Source organism: Gossypium hirsutum, chromosome A03, assembly GCF_007990345.1.
Source record: "Gossypium hirsutum isolate 1008001.06 chromosome A03, Gossypium_hirsutum_v2.1, whole genome shotgun sequence".
NCBI classification, from domain to species: domain Eukaryota; kingdom Viridiplantae; phylum Streptophyta; class Magnoliopsida; order Malvales; family Malvaceae; genus Gossypium; species Gossypium hirsutum.
In genome coordinates this window covers 46,436,675-46,447,013 of record NC_053426.1, presented here as the reverse complement: position 1 = coordinate 46,447,013, position 10,339 = coordinate 46,436,675, and positions in this window count along the sequence as shown.

Sequence of the window (10,339 nt, the reverse complement as noted above, 5' to 3'; positions counted from 1 at the left end):
ATTAGCAAATTTACCAATAACCCAAAGTGGCACTTTATCTGAACCATCCCCATTGCAACAAACCACAACAGTAAGTCTTTCCTTGTCCTTTTTTCGTCCTTCTAATTTCTTTGAAGCTAGTGAATGTTTTGCTTGCAAATGATAAAATAAGCTTGTTTCATCGATATTATAGATATCCTTCTAATAAAAATTTTCCAATTTAGCTTTTATTTGAGGTAAAAACATCTTCAATATTCTCCATAACAACTGAACCACTTTCACTAAATCTTCTATAAGACTTAATCTCATGTCTTGCCTTGAACCGTTTAGCCAACCAATTGAGAAGTTAAATTCAGAATTTACATCACCATACATTTTCTACAGAAACTCTTTTGCTTTAGTTTGAATCATTTCACCAGTTATGTTTACTTTCTCTTGATATTGGAGAAATCACTCATATAATACCTTCTCTAATTCGAGATATTTGGCTGATTTTTGCCTTTTAACATTGCTATTCTTTATCTCTTTTTACAAATATTCAGATGACCTTTTAAGAGTATTTGATATTGTTGATTGACAATGTAACACCCCTAACCTGTATCCATCGTCGAAATGGGGTTACGGAGCATTACCGAATGAAACAATAAAACAAACAATTCATACATCAATGCAATACACATATTCTAAGTTCATTCAAATACATTCATAACATCCATTAATTAAGCCCTCGAGGTGCTAAAAATACTATAGAAACAGTCTGGGACTAAATTAGAAACATTTGGAAAGTTTAGGAAAAACTTGAAAAATTTGGATTGTTGGGGTCATATGGCCGTATGGCTCACACGACTGAGACACATGCTCGTGTGCCAAACTGTGCAACTCATGAAACGACCTCACACTACCGTATGCCTGACCGTGTGATAGGCTGTGTAACTTTCGAAATGCAACCCTAAAAACCTACAAGGGGCACAGGGTTGAGACACATGAATGAGCCTTAAAAACAAGCTTACCATTCCAAGTTTGCTTGGACCTTTAACTCAAATACCAACCAAAATACCTATTCAAAATAACATTGATCAACCTGTTAAGTGCCTAACCAATGTACCCTTATTGGTACCACAAGTATATATAATTATACATCAAAATAAACATCAATTCAACTCATCAATTCATTCACGTTAATACCTATCCAATATACCTATCAAAGGTACCTCAATCATAAACATATCATTCATATTAGTATAGAAACTATAATTCATTCTCATGTATTATATAAATTGACAATTTACACAAAAGATCATCAATAATATTTACATAAACCAAAACATTAATGATAGCCACACAAGAGCCTATAAATGCCATATATTTGAAATAAGCGTTCCAAAAACTATTGAACTGAGCTGGATAGTGTGACTTAAGTGCCAATTTAATTTCCAACCTTTCGAGTATCTATAATGACATTAAATAACACAAGTAAGCTTAATGATGCTTGGTAAGTTCGACGCATTGAACAATAAATCTTACTGAAGTAAATATAAAAATTCAAACATTAAAAATCAATCATGAGAATTCGTTGTCAACCACAAATTTAATCAATGGATTCATCTATATTCAGATCAATATTCAATAAATAACAAATCTTTCAAAATTCATTAAACATATTATCTTATCGAGATTTTTCATTCGAAGAATGACTTACGAATAAGAGTACATCATCAGATCAATCGACCATACCAGATAAAAGCTCATATGAGCTAATCCAACCGAAACACACTAGACAAAAGCTCATAAGAGCTAATCCAACTGAAACACACCATACAAAAGCTCATAAGAGCTAATCCGACTGAATTACACTAGAGAGAGAGTATAACACGAGAGTTCACAACAAATGCTGAACCTCGATCTACTAGGGTAATATACAGATATCTCCTTCCAATACCATATCCACTCCAAACCCCCATAACACACCAAATCATGATTGTACTTTCTCCCGCGTTCAATCCAAACCGAGCATCAAATTTAACATTATATCAAATTACCATTCATTATCAATAATTAATAATAAATATATAAGTTGTACCATGTTAATCTACTCAACAATTCATATTGATTTTACATTCTATACTGTACGAACTTACCTGGACTGAATTGTAGCAGTTGTAGAAGTTCAATGACTATTCTATTATTTTTTTCTTTTCCACGAGTATCTACGGGATCTTGATCTAAAATATAAAATTCCACAATTATTAGTATACATTTCATATTCCAATCCATTTACAATTAATACCCTTTTATTTTCTAAATTATGCATTTACCCCAAACTTTTATAAATTTTACAATTTAGTCCCTCAACCCCAAATTCATCAAATTAACTATTTTTCTCAAGTTAATATTTCATCCAAAAACACTAGGCCCTTAAATAACTCATAATGAATCTTAAATTCATTTCCAAACCCTAGAATTTTGTCATTTCCACAACTTAATCCCTGATTCAAAATTTAACAAAAAATTACTTCACAAATTCATCAAACATCACAATAAAAGGTTTAAATACATGGTATTCATAAAAAAACATTCAATATTCATCAATGACAACTTCTAAAGTTTTTAACGCAATAAAAAACGAAGGTATGGGCTAATTGGACCTAGTTGCAATGATTTCAAAAACATAAAAATTACAAGAAACAAAATAAAAATGGACTTACATGCAAATCCTTTAAGTTAGCTGAATGCGAAGCTTAAAAAATGGGAAAGTTTTATTTTGGTTTTCGGTGAACATGGAAAAGATGATGATAAATTTTGGTTTTATTTTATTAAACTTTAATTTAATTACTAATTTACATGTTTATCCTTAAATATATCTTTATAATTCAACCATTTAAAAACCCATTCTTGTCCATCAATATACTAGTGGAATAATTACTAATTAAGTCCCTTTTCATTTCATAATAAAGCTATCAAATCAATGGATTTCAAGATTAACTAATATTTGAGAGTCGATATGACGGAAATTTGTGGTCTTAGAACCACTATTCCATCACCACTGAAAATCGGGCTGTTACAGGCTAACAGAGAGATCAAATGTTTGTTGAACCCACTATTGTAAATCTTTTTAACTTGAAGAGGGATGCTTTTTTGTACTCACATAATGCTTTTCTCATCTCATCTGTCAATGTAGACTTTTTTACACCTTTCAAATGGGAAGACATGGAGGAAAAAATTATATGAATTACAATATTTTGATATGTACATGTGTTTATTTATAATAAATTTTTTAATCTATCCAATGAATATGTACATATTGGATTTTGAAACCATTAACTCTTTTTTCTTTTTGGTTACATGAACCAATTAATTAACTTTTTTTTGTTACATTAACCAATTAACTTTGATTCATTGCACCTACATGCATATTGGGTTTTGATAAAAAAAACCCATGCATAAAGTATGAAATATTCTCTAAATTAATAAATATTAATTTATTGATAAATTAATACAATATTCAATTATCAATAAACTAATAACCTTGATAAAATAAAATTTTTTTCAGGTCCCAAGGGCATTATTTTACAGAGGTTTTACTGTATATGTCACACCCTAAAATTGGGTCTAGTAGTTTTAAGGGTAATTTAGGGATTTTATCTTAAAATGTTGTTGGAAAATTTGAAACATGGTAAATAAAAAATGTCTTCATCTATGGCTTTTAGAAAATTAAATCAATTTTTGAAAATTATGTAAAAAGACCTTTAATGTTAAAATGAGGACTATTTTGTAAAAGGGGTTAAATTAAGAATAGTTTGAAAGCAAATGTACCAAGATTTAAATCAACCCAATCCTTCCCCCTTTTCACCCTATTTTGACAACTAAAGAAAAAAAAAGAGATAGCATCATATCCTATTTGTGGTGCCCATTGAAACCCCAAACCTCATTCTTCTATTTTGATTTTTCAAACTCTAATCTTTTCAATTTCTGTCAAATTTCAAACACCAAATCCCTCCCAAATTCAAAAAGAAAGACCAAAAACACCATTAATTTTGCCATCTTTCAAACTTGTGGGTTTTTCAGAGTTTCAAATCAAATGTTCATTTTTCTCTCCTTAAAGGTAATGATTTGTTTTCCTATTAGTTTTTGATGATATCTAGCCCTTTAAATTGAGTTTTTTTATCTATTGAATCAACAGTTTTGAATATGTAACAACTCATTTTTCAGTGGTGTCAAAAATAATGGTTTCAAAGCCACAAATCTGATTAGTAAGTTTGAAAATATTGTTATTTAATATTTATAAGTCAAATATGGTTTTAAAAAGGTTTTTTATATGGTAATTTATGTTATATGAATGATTAATTAGGTTCAAGTGTTAAGATCCTAAAGTCAAATGGTTTTAGAAAATGAGGAATCGGGACATCATTTTTATAAACCGAGTCATAAATATTTTTATTAATATTTATGGAGTGTTATTAAGGTTGTATTAAAGTTTCATTAAGAAATTTTAATGTTTAGATAGTTAATTAATTGAAAAGGATTAAATTGTAAAAGATGCAAAGGTTGAATTCTATTAATTAAAGGTGTCTAATAGCTATGAAAGGTGAATTGTTAGACTTAGTCAGTAATTATACAAATTAAATTGTTAGTGGACAATATTGGGTAACTTAAAGCTTGAAATTTGGTTGATTTTTAAATGGAAAAATTTGTAATTTCATAATTAATTAAAATTAAAAGAAACAAAAGGCTTAAATATTATCATCTTTTTGGTTTCTTTTCAAACACAACCGAATACTCATGGAAAATTGAGCTAGGTTTTGGCCAAGGTGATTTCTTTATGCATGGTAAGTAATTCTTACCCATTTTTAGTAATTTTTATGTTTTTGAGATCGTTGCAACTAGGTCCAACTAGCCCGTACCTTTGATTTTGAAACATTTAAAGATTTTGAATGTTTCCATTGATAAATATTTGTGATTTTAGATGTTAAATGATAAATTTGAAGTATTAGGTGTTATTTATAAGTATTTGTTAAGTGATTTTTGATGAATTTAACGATTAGGGATTAAATTGTTGAAATAGTAAAAATACAAGGATTCAGTATGAAATTTTTAAAAATGTGGGCTGTACTGGATGCTATTAACATTCAACTAGTATGAATTTTCAATAAAAAAGGGTTAATTTGCATGTTTTAGGCTCAGGGACTAAATTGAATAAAAGTAAAATATTGGGGTAATTTTGTAAAAATTGAAAAAATGACTAAATTGCATAAAATGATTTAGTTTTACTGTCTAATTTAATGAATTTAAGAAATTATTAATTTAGATCAAGAACGAGTGGAAAATCAATGAGAAGAGAAAATTACCAAATAGCCTTATACTTTGTCAATTCTAGAATTTAATCTGATAAGTTCGTATGAACTATAATCGCTTAAATGTTGATTAAATTGAATGTTTAATGTGTTGTTCTAATATAAATGAATATATATATGTTATGTGCTATTATGCAATTTATCATATAAAGAAACGATGGAAATCCAACTATGTTTTGTCAACTATCGAGCCCCATTTGAACCTTAAGCATATATTATATAAAAGTGACATGTCATTAGGGTCACCATATTTCAGGTTTTGGTCTTGAATGTTCTATTGATGGCTGAGTTCCGATATTTGTTACGAATACTTGTCAACTTGTGTGAGTGGTATCATGTAGCTACATTCCGACCATCAGCTTGTGTGAGCAAACCCAATTTATGGCTCAAGTGAGCAATGATGTAAAGGAAAAGGAAAAGGAATGGTTTCGACCATATGTTTAGCACACTTTGTATGAGCTTTCCTGCATATCTGATATTATTCTAAGTGATTCAACGGACATGAAAAGGGAAGGAATGGTAAGTATTCAAATGATTTATGTCAAGAAAAAAATGAAAAGAAAATGTACAATGAAAGTATGTCTATGTTCAAGAAGTTGATAATTTCAAGTTATGTTGTTCATGTTTAATGACTTATCTTATGTTAATTCAATTGAGTTATGAATTGATGCACTAACATGAGTTGTTGATGATGCTTAGGCTTGTGCCAATATATTGGTTGGATTGTATTATGTTTAATTTTAAAGTTACATGTAGAAATGGTAAGTGTCCAAATGGAAATATGCTTATGTTCATAAAAGGGTGTTATGAATCAAAATATGTATTTTCTAATAAAATGGTTTATAATGTGGTTGATGTTTATGCTTATGTCTTGTATTATGCAAATGAAATGGGTAAGAAAAGGTAATGAAACAGTAAGTTCATAATTGAGATGTAATATGATGAAAAGGGGATTGATGAGTTTAATGATGTACCCATATGTGAGAAATTTACGTATGCTGTGGATGAATTTACTTATGTCATGAATAAATACACTAATTTATGAATTGATAATGTTATTTAAGTTTATGATAAGTAAATGAATTGGAAAGTAGGTAAAGGAAGTAGTTCATAGTTTTATGAAAAAGGTTAATGCTGGTGTAATATGTCATATAGAATCCTATTGTGTTAGAAATGAAAAATATATATGATGGTGATAGATTTACTCATTTGTGAGTTGATGGTTATGTAGTTGATATCTCAAAAGCATTGTTATAGGTTTATGTTTACCTATAAAGTTTATTATTGAAATGGGATGTTTAAAGTTTTTACGAGCTTACTAAGCATTTATTGCTTACATAGTTATTTTTCGTTTACTTTACAAATTATTGGAAGCTCATCGGTTTGGAAGCTCGTTGGAGATCTATCACACTATCCAATGATTATATTGGTATTTTGATATGTTGGTCAACGTTATAATGGCATGTATATGTGGATTTGTGTTTAATGATTTAATTTTAATGTTTGGCATGTATATATGGTATTATGGTTGGTGTGTTTTTATGGCTAGGTTGATGCATGTTAGAATGACCAATTTGGTATGTGATGGTATGCTTATAATGTGGCTAAATTAGGTTATACTTTGAGATGGTTATGAGCCATATGTATTGGTATGAATATGGTCAATTATGCATATGATTAGGTATATTTGATTGTTTTTGTTTGAGATGCCTATGTGACATATTAGTTGGGTGGTTAAATGGCTTATGGATTTGGTCTTATTATGCATGATTTGGGTATGTTTTAAGGTCTTGATCATATGTGCAAGTTGCTTGTAGGTTCATGTTTGAATGGGTGAAAGAAATAGCTTGATTTTGGCCATTTTCTTACCTACACGGCCTAAGACACGGACGTGTGTCTTAGCTGTGTGTGACATGCGGCTATGTAACATGGCCGTATGTCCCTTATAGGTTTTAAAGGTTGCTTTTTAGAAGTTACATGGCCTAGCACATGGCCTAGCACATGGCCTGGCATACGGGCGTGTGAGTGCATTTCGAGTGTTACAAGGCGTGGTACACGGGCTTGTGGCTTGGCCGTGTGACCCAAGTCAGAGAGTTACATAAGCATGGACATGGGCTGGGACATGGCCATGTGTCCTTATTTCAATTGTTACATGGCTTGAGACATGGGCGTGTGTCTCAGCTGTGTGAGTCACACGGCCTGGCCACATGGCCATGTGACCCCTGCAGTGTGAATTTTTCTAACTTTTTCCTCAATGTTTCAAATCTTTCTAATTTAGTCCCGAATCATTTCTAAAGTGTTTCTAAGGCCTTGAGGGCTTGATTAAGGGAAGTTATGCATGTATATGTATGAATTATGCTATTTTTATGTTGAGATATTAAATGTATGTTTTAAAGTTACGATATTATGGTAACGCTTCGTAACCCTATTCCGGTGACAGATATGGGTTTGGGGTGTTACAGAATAAATAACAAAACTTGGGTCGTTAATGGTGGAATTTGGGATTTTGAATGAAAAATATGTTTCAAAGTGTTTTTCAACTTTTTTTGATATGATTAGAAGGTTTCTAAACTTTCCCTAAGGTTTTGTTAAAGAATTTTAAGGTTTTATTGAGTTTTTGTAAAAATTGTCATTATATGTCAAAATTGTAGAACCCTAAATCTATATAGTATTGTGCAGTTTGAAGGTTGAGAATGATTCATAGATGTATATTTAGGTGATTGGAATCAATTTTATGCAATGAGAATGAGTAGGCGTTGTGATTTTTGTGTTTCAACTAAGTTAGTCGAAATTTTAGTTTCATGAGGAACTAGCTGAGGCTTGTGTTTATGGTTGATTTAGGTGGGTCTATGGCTGAATGTTAATTGTGTGATTTAGTTTGGTAAAGCTTCGGAGTCGTTATGACTTCTTTGTGTTTAAGCTTTCGACTTCTAGGCAAAAATGCGAATGGTGAGTGTTTGGAATTGCTGCTTGTAGACATGATTCATAGTGTTAATTGGGAGCTTAGGAGTAGCTAAACCCCTACTCTAAGTTCCGAGTGTAAGCTTTCTTATACCCGTCTTTTAAATTGTGAAATATGTGATTGTGTTGTGGTCTAAGTATTAAGATGTGATAATATGATATGTTAAATACGCTTGCGAGTTGTGCTTATAATGTGAATATGCAGTGGAAGTGTGTAGAAAATGGTATGTAAAAATGTATGTATAATTGTGGATATTTTGGCCTTGTGATCTTTAAGACCATTGTATATAGTTGGCATGCCATAGGATTTCTAAGTACTCACCCTTGTGATATGTTTTTGGGGCATTAAAGCCCGAGACATATTTGGAGAGATAAGGGAATGTGAGCTCAGTTCCATTTACTGGTATATGTTGGTGTGTTGGGGAATGTTAACAAAATGCTATGCTTTTGGGATTTGTTTGACTCATCGAGTCATTGGTGTGTTGGAGATCTATGTATTCGATGTGTGGGGATAGAGCTCACTTTTATGCTTTATAGCTCAAGTTCCAAATTATCATTACATGAAATATTACAGTATGTGATGTATGCATAAACATGTGATTAATAAGCTAGATGAATTGGCAAATGTTGCATGAATACTTTATGTTTGTGATCGTAGTAAAAGGTGTATGTAATTGTGCTTTGGTTGTTTTCCTGTAATATGTGAATTCATGTTTATTTGGTGGTTATTCCGATCATTCACTAAGCTTGTTTAAGCTCATCAACTCTTTTTAAACCTTTGCAGACAGTTAGCATTGCGGTGTGAGTGGTGTGGATATATCAAGGAAGTGATCCAAGTTAGGCTTTGTAACACTCCGTACCCGAGACCGTTGCCGGAGTCGAACACGAGGTATTTACGGACTTATTTCATTGTAAAACACAATTCATTTAAAATTTCCAGACAAGCTGGCTAACTGCGTCACTGTCACCTTAAAAATCATATCTCGAGTTCCAAAACTTGAAAACCAGTTCCGTAAATTTTTCCTGAAACTAGACTCATATGTCCATATACAATTTTTTTCTAGAATTTTTGGTCGGGCCAATTAGTACAGTTTATTAGTTAAAGTCTCCCCTGTTATAGGGTTCGACTACTCTGACCTTCATGCATTACGACTTAGATATCTTCCTGTACAGGGCTTCAATACTTATGCCGTTTGTTTCTAACGAAACTAGACTCAAAAAGGAATCTATACATATATGGAATGACTTCTAATTATCTCTGGTTAAGTTATAGTGAATTTCCAAAATCAGATCAGGGGATCCAGAAATCGCTCTGGCCCTGTTCCACGAAAACTTAAATATCTCTTAAAATACGACTCATATGATCGTTTCGTTTCTTCCATATGAAAGTAGATTCATCAAGGTTCGATTACATAATTTATTCACTATTTAATTTCATTCCTATTATTTTTAGTGATTTTTCAAATTCACATCACTACTACTGTCAGCATCTGCCTTTAAGGTAGACTTTACCTATTACATAGTTTCCATGATTCAACTAGCCCTTCAGCATATATATAGTACAAAATATGATCATGATTAACCATTCCAATGGCCAATCATTGCCAAACATATCCACACCTCTCAATAGCCATATACATACAAAATGATTATAACACTATGCTCAAAATATATAAGCGATTTTCGCATGGCTATCCAAATATATACAACTCCAAAGTACTTGACTAATAACACAAGGGTAGTCCTATACATGCCATTTTCAGAGTTCAACCAAAAGTGTACCAAAAGGGCTTTGATAGTGTGGACGACTTCGACTTTGACAATCCCGAGTCCGATAGCTGACGAACCAAAATCTATAAAACAGAGAATCAAAGAAACGGAATAAGCATTTAATGCTTAGTAAGTTTTGAGCAATGAAATTAGGCACAATTGAAGTATAGCATTCATATGACTAAACGGATAATTTCATATACACACATTTTCAAAATCACACCTACTTCACATTACCAACCCTTATACTCATACAAGAGATCAACTTATCCAAAAGC